Source organism: Helianthus annuus, chromosome 13 (genome assembly GCF_002127325.2).
Source record: "Helianthus annuus cultivar XRQ/B chromosome 13, HanXRQr2.0-SUNRISE, whole genome shotgun sequence".
NCBI lineage: Eukaryota > Viridiplantae > Streptophyta > Magnoliopsida > Asterales > Asteraceae > Helianthus > Helianthus annuus.
This window is the reverse complement of record NC_035445.2, coordinates 160,253,353-160,269,519: the sequence shown is the minus strand read 5'-3', so window position 1 is coordinate 160,269,519 and position 16,167 is coordinate 160,253,353. Positions and strand designations below refer to the sequence as shown.

The 16,167-nt window shown below is 38.3% G+C and overlaps 1 long non-coding RNA gene across 1 annotated transcript; it reads left to right on the top strand.

Moving 5' to 3' along the window:
• Positions 1–8,353: 8,353 nt before the first annotated feature.
• Positions 8,354–8,923, top strand: LOC110903480. Its single transcript, XR_002571988.2, has 2 exons — positions 8,354–8,393; positions 8,468–8,923. It is a non-coding gene; the product is annotated as an uncharacterized LOC110903480 (long non-coding RNA).
• Positions 8,924–16,167: the final 7,244 nt, after the last annotated feature.

The window sequence follows — 16,167 nt, the reverse complement described above, 5'->3', positions numbered from 1 at the left end:
CCCATGCCTCATTGATTGATTGTTTGGTCGTTCATAAGCTCCAAAAGGCATGTAGTTACTAACATTCTGCATCTGGGCACTTTACGCGACCCGCATGGGAGTTCCCATGCACTTTAACGCGGGTCGCCTGAGTTTAAGAAATCAGACGCGTAATTGAGGTGGCTCGCGGCCCGCCTCAACTTAATCTTAACCTTCACGCGGGTCGCGAGAGGTCTGTTTTTCAGATTTTTAAAAATCTTTTGTAATGATTATCAGAATCCGGTAATTAATAACGAAATCTTTCGTAATGATTTACCTGACCTTTCGGGTTTGAAGGGGTAACTTTGCGGTTTGGCCCTCGGTTATTTACCGATAGGGGCCTCGTGTTATATACCCGCATTATAAAGTCCCTTGTTAGTTTATTATTTATTTGGAAAGCCTTAACTTTCACTGTTGACGCTTTTAACCCTTCTTATACGAATGCGAGTATAACTCTTTCGTTTTAAAACGGAATTTCGCGGAATTTATACTGTATATTCTTGTGAGCGTATAATACTGTTACGAAGCCCTGGGAACGTTAAAGGGTCACTCAGAGGTACAATTAAACATGTTGACACAGTTAACCCCTGTAGCTCGTAATCTCTCACTTTCTTCTGCGGTTCGCTTCCGTATGATCTATGATTTATTCGTTTGAAGGTTCAAGCATTTATTTAGGGTTATTATACAGTATATTTACCCTTGTTGACATTCATAACCCTCGAATTTATATACTTTCAAGGTTTGTCAAAATTAGTCCTTTATTTATTATGGATGCCACGTGTAATCAAATGACACGTGTTAACACATCATTGGACACAAAAATTCGAGGTGTTACAGCTCGCACAAGCTCAATGGCCCAACCATCCGAATCGCACAAGTGGAAAATGTTATGCTTTGACTGTTATGTGGTTGCCATGATCAATCCGTGTTAGTGACGTGTTAACTCTGTGTAATCATACGCACTTTACTTGAACCCAACCTGACTTGTATGGTAACCCTGTTAGGACGAGGTTGACCACTTTTAGTTCAAGAACCCCTTTTGTGTATCTGCCGAGCAACCCAAGGTGAGTTCACACAGCCAAGGCATGGGATTCCCGGGTTGGGAATTGGGTTGGAATATTTGAAATGGATAATTACTCGTACTTACGCAATCACTAGACTATAGACCATCGTCCTCAGGATAGTCAGGACACTTACGTAAAACCTACGTAAACTAGTATCTACCATTGTCTCCCGGGTCGGGAGGACACTTACGTAAAACCTACGTAAACTAATACCTACTACTGTCTTCCGGGTCGGAAGGACACTTACGTAAATCCTACGTAAACCCCACACGTACCACTGTCCTCGGGGAAGAGCACTCACGTAAATCCTACGTGACCTTGTACGTATTCCTGTTCTCGGTTTAAGAAGAACACATGGTTGCAAATAGTCTAGTAAATACAACATGGGAAGCCCCCATTAGTAAGGATACACGTGGGAATCCCCCACTAGTAATATATATGACCATGGGAAACCCCCACCATTAGTACATACATGCATGGGAAGCCCCCACTGGATGAACTTACGCATTACTGTTATGAACTTACTTTCTGTGAACTCGCTCAACTAGTTGTTGACTCTCTGCTGCATGCCTTGCAGGTCCTTAGGTATTTATGGAGCTTGCACAAGGAGGAGCAGGTCGTTGTGGGCATGGATCTTGAATGCTTAATAAAACACTTATGACATTTCATACATTATTATTTATGTTGAGTTTACTTACATGCTTCCGCTACTTAAACAAAGTTTGGTTTTGAACATCAATCATGTCGTGATTAGAGTTACATTATCTACTTTTATTATTAAATGCTATGTTTGATATGATTGATGGCTTGATCCTGGTCATGTCACGCCTCCAAGCGGTAGTACTCCGCGGGTGGATTTTGGGGGTGTGACAGTCGCCATCGCCGCCTCCACCGTCACTCGCCGGCGCCGCCACCATCCACCGCCGACGCCACCCACAATCACTACCGTCGACCACCACCACTCACCGTTGATTTTATTCCTTCGTTTTTCTTGCCTACCAAATAATACGCAATAATAATGGTAACCAAACAAGACATGGAATGGTAATGATTCATGGCATTCCCTTGTCCATTCCATTACCTCGTCCATTCCATTACCCCGTAACAAACAGACCCTGATTGTTTACTTATGAGATATGAGAGGATCGAATTGAAAAGAAGCATTATGATTAGGATCCACTAGAGTAGTGCCTAGGTTAGCATAAAGACTTTTTTTGGGTGGCATAATACTTTGTTGCGAGTGATTTGAAAGTTATAAGTCCTTCCGTAGTCGAAGGTTGTATCGTGCCTAACCCCTCCACAACGCCCTATGGCGCCTCCTCACACCGCCCCGAGGTGTGCTATAGCACTTGAACCTGTTTGCCTCGCGAAAATTATTATTGGGTGAACACATTTGCCTCTCTCACATATACATATATAACCTTATATCTACATAATCTCTTACTACACACATGTTATATAACCTCCGTATTCACTTTTTTTGCCATTTATCACCACAAAAAGGAGGTTATGTGGTGTTACCATTAATGCAAAAGGAGACAGAGTTCTAGAGTTTATGTTTACAAAGAGATGCATAATTTTCAATGTCTACTTGTTGAATTTAGTTATGGTGGATGCTAGTGGTTGGTTGGAGAAGATGGTAAGTATATGAGTAATTTCACACAAAACTAACAAAAAAGTTAACGAATGTTAGAACCAGGGACGGAGAGTGTTAAGAGGTGAAACGTATAGGATGTAAAGTGTTAAGACTGGATTGAACCCATTAAACCTCATAGACGAAAATTGCAATTTACTCTTTTAAAATGAATATTATATTATATAAACCTACAAAAAGAAGTTACATCTACAGTAACCTAACATGAGTTTTTTTTTTTGTCTTTTAGGTGGTGTTTATTTTTCTAAAAAAGACTTGCGCATGCTCTTATGTCTGCGCTGCACAGACCACGCGCAGACATTGCCATCTACAAACTGTTTGTTTTTCCTAAGACGTTTCATTAAAAACGTCTGTGTGAGTTCTTCTTGTTGCAGACTTGGCCCCAACCACTTATAAGATCTTCTAAGGTCTGTAAATGGTTAAACACCACCACCCATCACCACCGTCCACCACCCACCACTGTCCATCACCACCATGACCATCCACCACCGTTCATTACCACCACCGTCCACCACCTCCACCCACCGTCTACATCCACCACCCATTACCACCATCCACCACCACCACCACCACCCACCACCAGTTTATTTTAGAAGTCTTCATACGTTAAAAAACAAACATCTTTCTTCTTGCGGACTACAGAGGCTTGGTCTACCTCTTCTTCTTCTTCAGATGTCTGTGGTTCGCATAATGCAGTCATTTTAGCTCTTAAAAAACAAACAAGACCTTAGTGTCATTTTTTTACTTTCATACTTCAACTTTTTTTAGTATTGGCACTTACAACCCCTCAACTTTCTAAATACTTTGTAATCAATTTGTACGTGCTTATTTTTTTTGTACGTATCAGTATAAATTCAGATTGATTTACGTTTCAATGTAATTTTTTTTTGGAAATGGGTAGGCTCGAATATAATACGTTTTTGTGCTTTTCATGCACATTTTTAGTTGGTTTACATTTTGACATAAATTTTGTTTTAAAACAATTCGGGTCAAATATAATACGTTTTTATTATACGGTAAAAATTCAAGTTACTTTACGCTTCAATGTTGCCGCAACACGGTGTACTATTCTTTAACTTAAAAAAACTTAATTTTCTTACATACTTATTTTTATGTACGTGTTGGTATAAGTTCAAGTTGGTTAACGTCTCAACATGAATTTCTTTGGCAAATAAGTTGGATCAAATATAATACGTTTTCGTACTTATTTTTTATGTGAATTTTTTACTTTGTCTACGTTTTGACGTAACTTTTGTTCAGAAATAAGTCGGGCAAAATATAATACGTTTTCATTAGACGGTACAAATTCGAGTTAATTTACATTTCGAACCCGCCGCAACGCGCACACAAATTTACTAGTTCAATATATGAATCAAATAAGATAATCTAAGTCACATACGCAAACCACACTAGCTAACATAATCCACAGATGGATAGAGGAAAATTAATAGAAAAATAAAGTTGATGTAGCTTCTCCAACAACTCTTCCGAATATAATATGTCCTTTTCTCAAACAAAGTTTTGGGTTTTGTCAAAAAGAGCCTCGTATAGAATTTCACTCTCATTTACATCACTAATTTGGAAATTTGTACACGGCATTATTTTAGACCGCGTATTTTGTAATTACAAACTTAAAGTGAAGCTAAAATAAAAACAAAAGTAAAAGCAAATAAAGAATAAATATAATTTACTAGTGTTATTAAAAAAAACAAAAAGTCATTTTACGATGATTTCATTAGCACCAAAGCAAGACATCTGGAGCATAACAATACAATGACAACAAAAGATATCTTAAGGATATAGGCTTACAATCCGATCCATGTAATTCAACCAAATCGAAGATACTTCTTCTTAGTACTTTACATCCCCTTGACAACCATACAAAAGAAAAAAAAAGTAAAATAATATTGAATATTGTGTTCACGAGTAAAATAATATTGAACCTGGTACTTCCATACTTGTTACACATAACTCATCGGGTTCACGAGTATATAGTGTACCCATCTATGGTCTTAATGTTTAAAATATTCATTGGGATGTTCATTACCTAAAACTCAATTTTAAACCTGTATAAAAAATCGACTTCATATATAAAATAATCAGCTACATTTTTAATGATTCTATAACTTTAATTATTTTAAGTTTCTAAGGCCACATGTGATGTGAAAAGAGACGAACAAAGCCATGTCAGCCAAGGAGCCTACCTCCACGCACCTCTCAAGAACGTCTCCCCTCCCTTTCTCCCAATTTCAGTCGTCCTTGACTAGGAACTTCCCCTTGCATCTCTTTCACCACATTTGGGTGTCATGTAGACATCCATGCCGCCAACGGATTACATGGACCTCGATTTAGGAAGATCTAACAACTTCATGTAAGATTAAATATATTACGTATTAATATTTAATCTATAGCCATCATAATCATTTGCATTATAGAGATCAAAATATATTAGAACCTATTATTTAATTAGTTGGTAATTGTTGATGGACCATATTACCCTTAGTAACTAATTAGGTTTCCTCCTCGGTGCTTATATAAGGAGAGTTATGTGGAGGTCAAAGGGTTACTCAGTTACACAATTACACACACCCCATTAGCCATAACATCATCAAGTTCGGCCTCCTCTCCAAAACCGATATCCCTTTTCGGTTTTCTTAGCCCCATCATCAGTTAGCATCCTAAGGAGGAACCAGATCACCTTGACAAAGATGTCGAACTCCATGTCGTCTTCTCTCACTGGATTCTCCTCTGCACTGTCTGCGGTGACAGGTATGATTTATGTGTTTTCCTTCATGAACAAACAGAACTGAACCAACATGTGGTATCAGAGCATATGTTGATTAGTCAGTTCTGTTTTGTATCCATAAATCTGGAATAAAACTGGAAAACAGGATTTGAAAAACCATAATAAAATTTCGGTTTTATCATTCGAGACGTTCATCTCGGATCTGTTAAACAAATCACGGATCATATATTGATTCGTTATAAGTGTTCCGAAATCATCAGTTTAAGAAACATGTTTAAATGTGTAAATAAATTCCAGATTTCGGATGAATGTTTAAGTATTTTTATGATTAGGGTTCATCATGTTCATGAGAAAATTCGAAAATTCTATTATGTTTTGGAATGATTTAGGATTAATGGGTGTTTTTTCCATGTTTGATCTAATTTTATCTTTTAATCTTATACGAAACTGTTATTAGATAAACAGTTACCATATTTTTCAAAACATGTTGATAAAATTAGATCATTTTAAAACAGGAAATAATATCTCATAATCCCTTAGATTTCGAATTTTCAGTTATGTTATCACAATAAACAGCTGTGACAGGAAGTTTCGAGATCATCATATTGCGACTCGAGACCATAAGGTCTCGACTCGAAATCATAAGGGAGCAAAAGGTCTACAACTCGAGACCGTAACGTGATGACTCGAGACCATAACGTGATGACTCGAGACCATAACGTGATGACTCGAGACAAAGGTCTCGACTCGAGACCGTAACGTGATGACTCGAGACAAAGGTCTCGACTCGAGACCATAACGTGAAAATTCATATGTTACGCATGCATCGTTTGTTACGCATGTGGTTTCGTTTCGAATAAAGCGTTTCATTGAAGTTCAAATACTGTTTCGCTAAATATTAGTATTGATTTGTGATTCGAATGACCCACATTATTGAAATTGTTGGCTTCCTTGTTATCGAGTCAACACATTTTCTTGAAATTTCTTTTCTTTTCAAGTTACATACATGGTTTTCGTTGTAACCATGCCGAAAGTTTTCTTGTCGATACATGCAACTATTGTCGGCTTGCGCCAAAATCGAGTTCAATTGTTTGAACTTGTTCATTACACATATTCAATTCAAGACACCATATGATGTATTGAAAACATCATATTCGAATTCGTTTTAACAAGCGTTTCATTGCTCTGAGTCGTAGTAGATTTGTTTGATCTACGACTCCATTAAGACGTTTGTTGATTTCGACACCTTGTGTTGTCAATACAGACTTGTAGCTTGGGCTAATCATGATTGAACGTTTTATGCAAAACACAGGTGATACTTGTTCGATCACCGCTATACTTGAATTATTTCATTCACTACGACACCTTGTGGCGTCGGTAGAATTTGCAGCTTGGGCTGATCGTGATCGAGCGTTTCATGCAAACTATTACATTTGAGCTTGTTGAAATCTAAATTCATTTATTGGATGCAATCATTTCTAGAATTCATTTGCATCTTGCGATACGTCCTTGAATTCACATCATTCGAATAAGTCTTGATTCGATTTCATGATCGTCCACTCTGGTACTATTCGTAATTGCTTACATATAACGTAGCTCTAAGGAGTTGACGTGGTCTAAATTTCGAGGACGAAATTTTATTAACAGGGGGAGACTGTGACAACCGGTAATTTACGCCCTTAATTACGTGATTAACTGGCGATTAACACGATAATGAATAGTGTTTACCACACCAATTAACTTAACCAGGCCCTTGGAGTGCCCAGAAACGTTTGTTCAGCTATACTGTACGCGTATGAGGATTCGCGTGGAATCTGCAAAACAACAAATGACAACAGACTGAAACCGTACGAAATACTGACGACACCAACAAATATGGAGGTTACACGAATATTTTATGCTTATGAAGTTCGGGTCACGATATCAGGCTTCGTAAGAATTACGGGCCACTTACGCATTAGATGGACTTGTGGGCCCTGTGCCCAAGCCCAAAAACCACAAGCCTAAACCTACACCTAATATATTAGATCTTATAAGATCTGTACAAAATATTGCCAAATCTCTACAAAAGATTTGCAAAATCTCACCAAATCTCTGAAAATCTTTACAAAATCTCTAAGAGATTTTTGGTCTCTAAAGTATGGAGCATAAGAACTTAAGAATAATAGATTGATGGAAAATAGTGATATTAACCACTAAACAAAAACCATATTCAAGTTTATAAATAGGGATCCATATCCCCTCAATTGTGCAAACCATTCACAGTGTGTCTTCACACACTTAAAACTTCACACAACCAACCCTCACTACCCACCTCCCTCTCGATTCTTTTTCAGTAAACATAAAGAACTCATGACACACACACATAAAATACCCTCTCCCTCTCACTATTACCTAAACAAACACAGAGAAATCAATTTCTCACCCAAACCACACACACACCTCTCGGTCCCTCTCTCCCTCGTCGACGTCTGACCACCGGTAAATCGATGGAGCCGGCGACTCCCCTCTCTCCGGCGACTTTCACCTGCAACACCCACTCCCTTTTCACCGATCGTACCCCCCCTGTGCTGATTATCGGCTGATGGTGGTGGCGGCACGGCATCAACGACAGAGAACCGGCAGAGCCGGTGGTGGTGCGGCGGCTGCGATCAGGGAGGAGAGAGAGAGACTCGGAGGAAAAAGAGAGCGGCGGTGGCGGTGGATCCTCACGGCGGCGACGGTGGCGGCGTGGTTTTGTTCAGCGGCGGAGGTGGACGCGGGACCCACAACAGGTGGCAGTGGATGGTGTCGATAGGCAGCAGATGAAAGAGAGAGAGAGCTGAGAAGAATGAAAGAACCGGCGGTCGGTGCCTTTGACCGCCGGACCTTGTGTTTATCCGGCAAAGTTCACCGGTTTCGGGTTGTTCAAGTAAGTTTCGGTTCAATTTTGACTAAGATTGTGCTCAGTTTCGAGTCTGGTCCGGATTCCTTTTGTCATCTCAGGTCTTGATTCAGATCCGAAGTGGTTCGAGTCTTGTTCGGGTCTCGCGGCACGGTTCAAAACGGGTCAGCAGCTCAGTCAAACGGCTCGGTTCGGTTTGACTCGGTCAAACCGAGTCAACTCAGTGTTCGGGTCAGCCGGTTCGCAACAGTAAATGATTTTGGTTTCGGTTCAGATTCGCATATGGGGCTCGCAGATCAAGTCTTGCGATTCGGCCCGGGTCGACTCGGTCAAACCCGAGTCAACTCGGTTAACGCAGTCAAAGCAAGTCAACTCAGTTGACTTGGTCAACCCAGTCAACCCTTTCAGCAATCGACACGAGAGTTTTGGGTAATAGTTAAAGCCGTGGTTTCGTTATGTTATTTTTATAATTTTTATCTAACGTGACAAACGAGCTCGAACCGACTAACGAATCTGCATTTAGTGAGTTGATTATTCATATTTGGCATTTTGATAAATTTCGTATATATTATGTGTTGGATTGTTGAATTTTGATATAATAATGACAACTGGGGGTTGTCGGGGGCGTCCAAAAACAGAGGAAACTCTGCCCGTTTTTCGAGAAAATCCGGAATATACAACGCGTTTTTTTTTATAAACTATTGAATTTTTGGAAAAACGAATACGAACATATAATATCTTTTGACGATACGTTACAAAAGCGATGATTCTTATATAAGCTTAAATATAGTTATATGTTATTTCGAATATCAAATGACATGATTTCATTTTGTAAAAATAAATATAAAGTTTTTATATTTATTCCAAATATCAAACAAGATGGATTCGCTTTTATAAAAATAAATATAGTATATATTTATTTTAAACATGCAACGACTCGATGAAGTTTTCATAAAATAAATATAACTTTTATATTTATTACGAACGCCGAAACGGCATATACATATATTTTGGCAAAATATACAAGATGCAATATATTTATAATACAAGCTTATTATACAATACTTTCATACGAATATTCCTACATACTCAAACGACTTCTCGCGGCAATTTAACTTAGTCATTTTCATTAAGTTAACTATTTACCGTCAAATCGTTCGATCAACGATTCGGTAGAGCTCGGTAACACGTAGATTAGTTACCACATTATTCGAAACTTATTAGATATTCCGTGTTAGGAATACTTTAGAATGCACGCTAGCAAGTCGAGCCTTGGAAACGACATCAAGAAGTCGTAAATTAGCTAGCTTTGCACAGGAATATTCAGGTGAGTTCATAACCCCACTTTTTCACTGTTTTACATTTTTCTAAATGTTTTCGGGGTGGAAAGACATGCACATTTTGCAAAGCATACAAGAAATACACATTCATAAACCATTTTACAAGAAAGTTTTAACAGGCACAAATGGTTTACGAAAAGCTTATGTTTTATACCGATTTTTCAAACAATTGTGTTTTTCAAAATATGCATACACACAAATTCTAGTTTTCTAAACTACGGGAAAATACAAATCCAAGAGCTTACAATACATGTGTTATGGTATGATGGAGTACAAAAACATTCAAGTGAAACATTCTAGATCATGTCCCGAATAGGGTACCATAAGCACCATTAATCAACGTATACATTCAGACCGCGGAACAAAAGGTTAGATCTAATGGCTTTCAGGCAACCCCACTCTTGGCCTACTTCTACCAATGAGTGCTTCTGTGTCTCAGTCAAGGTGACAAAAATGCCTAGGTTTTGTGGCTTCCTATGTCGTGACACATGTTAGTGGCCTTGCAAACCACTAGCGATCTCAAACATTCATAGTACTCAGTTACAGATACATTCTAAAGGATACATTCAAACATTCATAGTACTCAGTTACAGATATGTTTTACAAGTTACGTTCAAACATTCATACATTCTACAAGTTACATACCATGTTTTCATTCAAGTATTTAAACATTCAAGTATTTTAAACATTCAAGTATTTAAACATTCAACAATACAACAAAAACCGGTCATTCAAAAAGATTTATTTTAAATCTTTTACAAACAAACTATGAACTCGCTCAACTTTATGTTGATTTTCCGCATGTTTCTTTCTCAGGTTGTATTTTAAGACAAGGCACGGTTGGAATAGGAGAACCATGAAGAGTCGAGTACTTAGTGGCGTTCATTTTCTAAAAGACTTAGATTGTTTGCTTCCGCTGTGCAATGAAGATACCAGTCCAGTCACGCCAATGCTCTGATAAATTTCGGGGTGTGACAATTTTGATTATGCTCTGAGAGAGAAAAAGCCAGCGGACCTTACCACTCAAAGTACTGCTGCTGAGCAGTTAACTCATGAAAAGTGGACTAGGTGTAACCGCATGTCTCTCATGTTTATGAAGCAATCCATAAGCAATGCAATCAGGGGAGCTATTCCTGATTCTGAAGATGCTAAAACCTACTTGGAACATGTGGAGGCTCAGTTCAAAGGGACGTCTAAGGCGCACGCTAGTACTCTTATTCTCAAGCTGGTGACAACTAAGTATGATGGGAGGAGCGGCATTCGCGAACACATCATGATGATGAATGACATGGCCAATAAGCTGAAAGGGCTGGAAATGGAAATCAGTGATGGTTTCCTTGTTCATTTCATCATTACTTCGCTTACTTCATCTTTTGAAGCATTTAAGATCAACTACAACACTCAGAAGGAAAAATGGACGATGAGTGAACTGGTCGCCATGTGCGTACTGGAGGAAGAGCGCATGAGGATGGATCGCACTACTGATGTTGCCAACTTCACCACCTCCAACTCTAAGAAAAGGAAGAACAATTATCATAGGAAGGATGCTTCAAAAGTCCAAAGGCCTAATCCCAGCTCTAATACAAGTGCACCTTCCAGCTCTAAGAACTCCTTAGGCAGTATCCGCTGCAAGTTCTGTAAAAAGACAGGACACATGCAGAAGGAATGCCCTGACTTTAAGGAGTGGCTGGCTAAGAAAGGTAACGATTATTTTATGATACTTGAGTCCTATAATTTAAGTGTTCCTGCTAATTCTTGGTGGTTTGATTCTGGTTCTATGGTTCATGTTACCAATTCTACTCAGGGATTCCTTTCAATCCGGAAGCTGGAAAGAAACCAAAGAACGCTTAAGGTTGGGGATGATCGAGAATTAGAAGTGAAGGCCATTGGAACATTACAATTAGTTATGAAAACTGGTTTATGTATTAAACTTTATGATACCTTATATGTTCCTTAGGTAACTCGGAACCTTGTATCAGGACCAAAGTTAGACATGGACGGTTTTATTGTTTCCCATGGTCATCGCAAACTCTCTATCCATTATGATTCTGTTCTTTATGGTACTGGTGTTCTGGATGGAGGTCTCTATAGATTAGAACTAGATGATGGCTTTTCCAAATCTTTGTTGTCATATAACATTAATGAATCACTCACAAAGATGGAAGAGAAACGAGACTTAGAGACTTCATCCATGTTGTGGCATCAGCGTTTAGGCCACATTTCAAAAGAGCGATTAAATCGTCTCGTAAAGGATGAAGTCTTACCTCCTCTCGATTTCTCTGACTTTGGAACATGTGTCAAATGTCTTAAAGGTAAAATGACATTAGCGAATAAGAAAGGTGCCACTAGGAGCTCTAATTTATTAGAACTCATTCACACTGACATTAGTGGTCCCTACCAAATCGCTGGCATAACAGGACATACTTCATTTATCACTTTTATTGATGATTATTCTCGTTACATGTACTTGTATCTTATTAAGGAGAAATCTGAATCTCTAACAACTTTTAAAGATTATAAGGCTGAAGTTGAAAAGCAATTAGATCGTCAGATTAAAGTTGTGAGATCAGATAGAGGCGGTGAGTATTATGGAAGACATACTGATGTGGGTCAAGCTCCTGGTCCATTTTATGAGTTTTGTAAGGGCCAGGGGATTGTGAACCAATACACCATGCCTGGTACACCTCAGCAGAACGGTGTCGCTGAAAGAAGAAACCGTACCCTTATGAACATGGTGCGCAGTATGTTAGCCAACACTAACTTACCATTATTCCTCTGGACTGAAGCGTTAAAAGCAGTTGTTCATATACTCAATAGAGTTCCTTCTAACTCTGTCCCTAAAACTCCTTATGAACTTTGGACAGGAAGGAAACCGAGTCTTAAATATATGAAAGTATGGGGCTGCATTGCTAAAGCAAAACTTTACAATCCTTTCCTAAGGAAACTTGACCCTAAAGCAGTTACCTGTTTCTTTATCGGGTATCCTGAGAACTCTAAGGGTTATCGTTTCTATTGTCCTTCCCATGTCACCCGTATTGTTGAAACCAAGCGTGCCGCGTTCCTGGAGGATTTCAAGGTCAGTGGGAGCAGCACCAACCCTTACGAAGAATTGCAAGAAGTACAAGACGCGGGGGGGAGAGACTCGTCGCTTACCATTACTCCGATTACTCCTCTTGTACCCAATGCAACTATTGTTCCTGAAGTTACTGCACCAACTCCAAATTCACCTCTACAATCAGAACCCATTATACCTCATGACGAAGGCACATCAAACACTCAAAACCAAGACAACGCTGAACCCGATAATCCACTCAGGAGGTCATCCAGGCAAAGAAGGCCTCCTAATTGGGATGATTATGTTACCTACCTGACTGAAATGGATCCCGGAAAGCTCAATGATCCTATCTCTTACAATGAAGCCATTAGCAGTGATCAGTCTTCTGAATGGAATAAAGCAATGATTAATGAGCTTGAATCCATGAAGAAAAATGACGTTTGGGATTTGGTAGAATTACCCAACGGAGTCAAACCCGTAGGATGCAAATGGGTGTTCAAAACAAAACTGAATCCGATTGGAACGTTGAACGCTACAAAACGAGATTGGTTGCAAAGGGCTACACTCAGAAAGAGGGAATTGATTATCAAGAGACGTTTTCACCTGTCTCTCGTAAAGATTCATTAAGGATCGTAATGGCCCTAGTAGCTCATTTCGATTTAGAGCTGCATCAGATGGACGTTAAAACTGCTTTTCTTAACGGAGATTTGGACGAAGATGTTTACATGAAGCAACCTGAAGGCTTTAAACCTGAGGGTCAGGAGCATTTAGTCTGTAAGTTGAAGAAATCCATTTACGGGTTAAAACAAGCATCACGTCAGTGGTACCTCAAGTTTGATGAAGTCATGAAGAAGCAAGGTTCTATGAAGAATCAAGTGGATCAATGCACCTACCTCAAGATAAGTGGGAGCGATTTTACTATACTTGTCCTTTACGTAGATGATATTCTATTGGCAAGTAATAGTTTAGACATGTTGCATGAGTCGAAGCGGTTACTCTCGCATAACTTCGAAATGAAGGATATCGGAGATGCTTCTTACGTCATTGGCATCGAAATTCACCGAGATAGACACAAGGGGATCTTAGGATTGTCCCAGAAAGCTTACATAGATCGTGTCCTTACACGTTACAACATGCAACAGTGCAAACCCTCCGTCGCTCCAGTAGTTAAAGGAGATGTTTTCGGTTCATTCCAGTGTCCGACAACAGAGGTTGAGAAGGAGCAAATGAGCCAGATACCTTACGCGTCAGTAGTCGGGAGCTTGATGTATGCTCAAGTCTGTACTCGTCCAGATATCGCTTATATTGCTGGAATGCTAGGCCGTTATCAGACTAATCCTGGCTTAGATCACTGGAAAGCAGCTAAGAAGGTACTTCGATATCTGCAAGGGACGAAAGACTATAAGCTGACTTATAGAAGAAGTGATCATTTAGAAGTGGTGGGCTATTCTGATTCTAACTTTGCCAAATGCAAAGATGACAAGAAATCCACTTCGGGCTATATCTTTATGTTAGCAGGCGGCCCTATCTCTTGGAAGAGTCATAAACAACAGTTGACCACAACTTCCACAATGATGGCAGAGTACATTGCTGTTTATAACGCAACCTGTCATGGAATGTTGATTAGAAACCTGGTCACTGGACTCAAAATCGTTAACTCCATTTCTAGACCATTGAAGCTTTACTGTGATAATTCAGCTGCCGTTAGTTTCTCGAACAGTAACAGTTCGACTGGAGCTGGTTTATATCTCGATACGAAATATCTATTTGTACGTGAACGAGTTGAGGAAAATAATCTTTGTATCGAGTATATTAGTACTAAGGATATGCTTGCGGATCCGATGACTAAAGGTCTCCCTCCTAAGGTTTACGAAGAACATGTTCGGAATATGGGATTATGTAAAGACCTTATTTGAGCATATTGTACTAGCTTATGTTTTATGATTAATGAAATTTCCTCAAGTTTGATTTTGTATGTCTATTAGAATATGTTCAACCGGTATAATGGCATATAGACAAATAAAAGTTACAAATCAAACAAAGGGCTTACGCGTATTTTGATCATGATGATTAGGTTTTAAATTAAGGCTATAGTATGATTAATGGGGGTCCTGAGTCGCATAATGATTCAACTGCTGTATTTTTCTGCCATAGTACTTGTTTAAGGCTAAAATGAGTGTTAACTCCTGATCAGGCTTATCTAATACTCATAGTAAATGATTACTCGGCTAAGTGGGAGAATGTAAGATTAAATATATTACGTATTAATATTTAATCTATAGCCATCATAATCATTTGCATTATAGAGATCAAAATATATTAGAACATATTATTTAATTAGTTGGTAATTGTTGATGGACCATATTACCCTTAGTAACTAATTAGGTTTCCTCCTGGGTGCTTATATAAGGAGAGTTATGTGGAGCTCAAAGGGTTACTCAGTTACACAATTACACACACCCCATTAGCCATAACATCATCAAGTTCGGCCTCCTCTCCAAAACCGATATCCCTTTTCGGTTTTCTTAGCCCCATCATCAGTTAGCATCCTAAGGAGGAACCAGATCACCTTGCTAAAACACAACTGTATGAATCTGAATGCTAAAACACAACTGTATGCATCTGCTTGCTGTTAAAACACAACTCTTTGAATCTGAATGCTAAAACACAACTGTATGAATCTACTTGATGTTAAAACACAGCTGTATGAATCTGAATGCTAAAACACAACTGTATGAATTTGCTTGCTGTTAAAGCACAACTGTATGAATCTGAATAATAAAACACAGTTGTATGAATCTGTTTGCTGTTAAAACACATCACCAAGAACAAACTGTTAAAACACAGTACCAAAAACATGTTGATAGATTCCAGCAAGAAAACGAAGGAATGATTGATATTACGTGAGATCAGAAATCGAAAACAAAAAATTCCGAAATTTATGTATAGTTAGTTATTGAAGATAATTTCCTAAAATAAAAATACATTGTGAAAATACATAAATGCCCTTTTAGATAAAATCCTTCAATGCCACATGTCGCGTTCTTATTGCTTCCTAGACTTTCTAGGTAAAACACACTTTCCACCCAACTCCTACTCTATATACATATATATATATATATATATATATATATATATATATGTATATATATATATATATATATATATATATATATATATATATCAATAATATATTTAGTCTAACATATTAATATTATTATGAATTTCGAAACTTGTTTAGCTAGGATTTAAGATTCTATTGAAGTTTTAGTTTAACAATAGGTTATTGAATTAATAATAAGAATTTGTATTAGATCATATATTATTATTATTTGTATTAGATTAGATTAAATATTATTATTATTAGTATTATTAATAATTTTAATCAATTAATTGAGAGAATGAC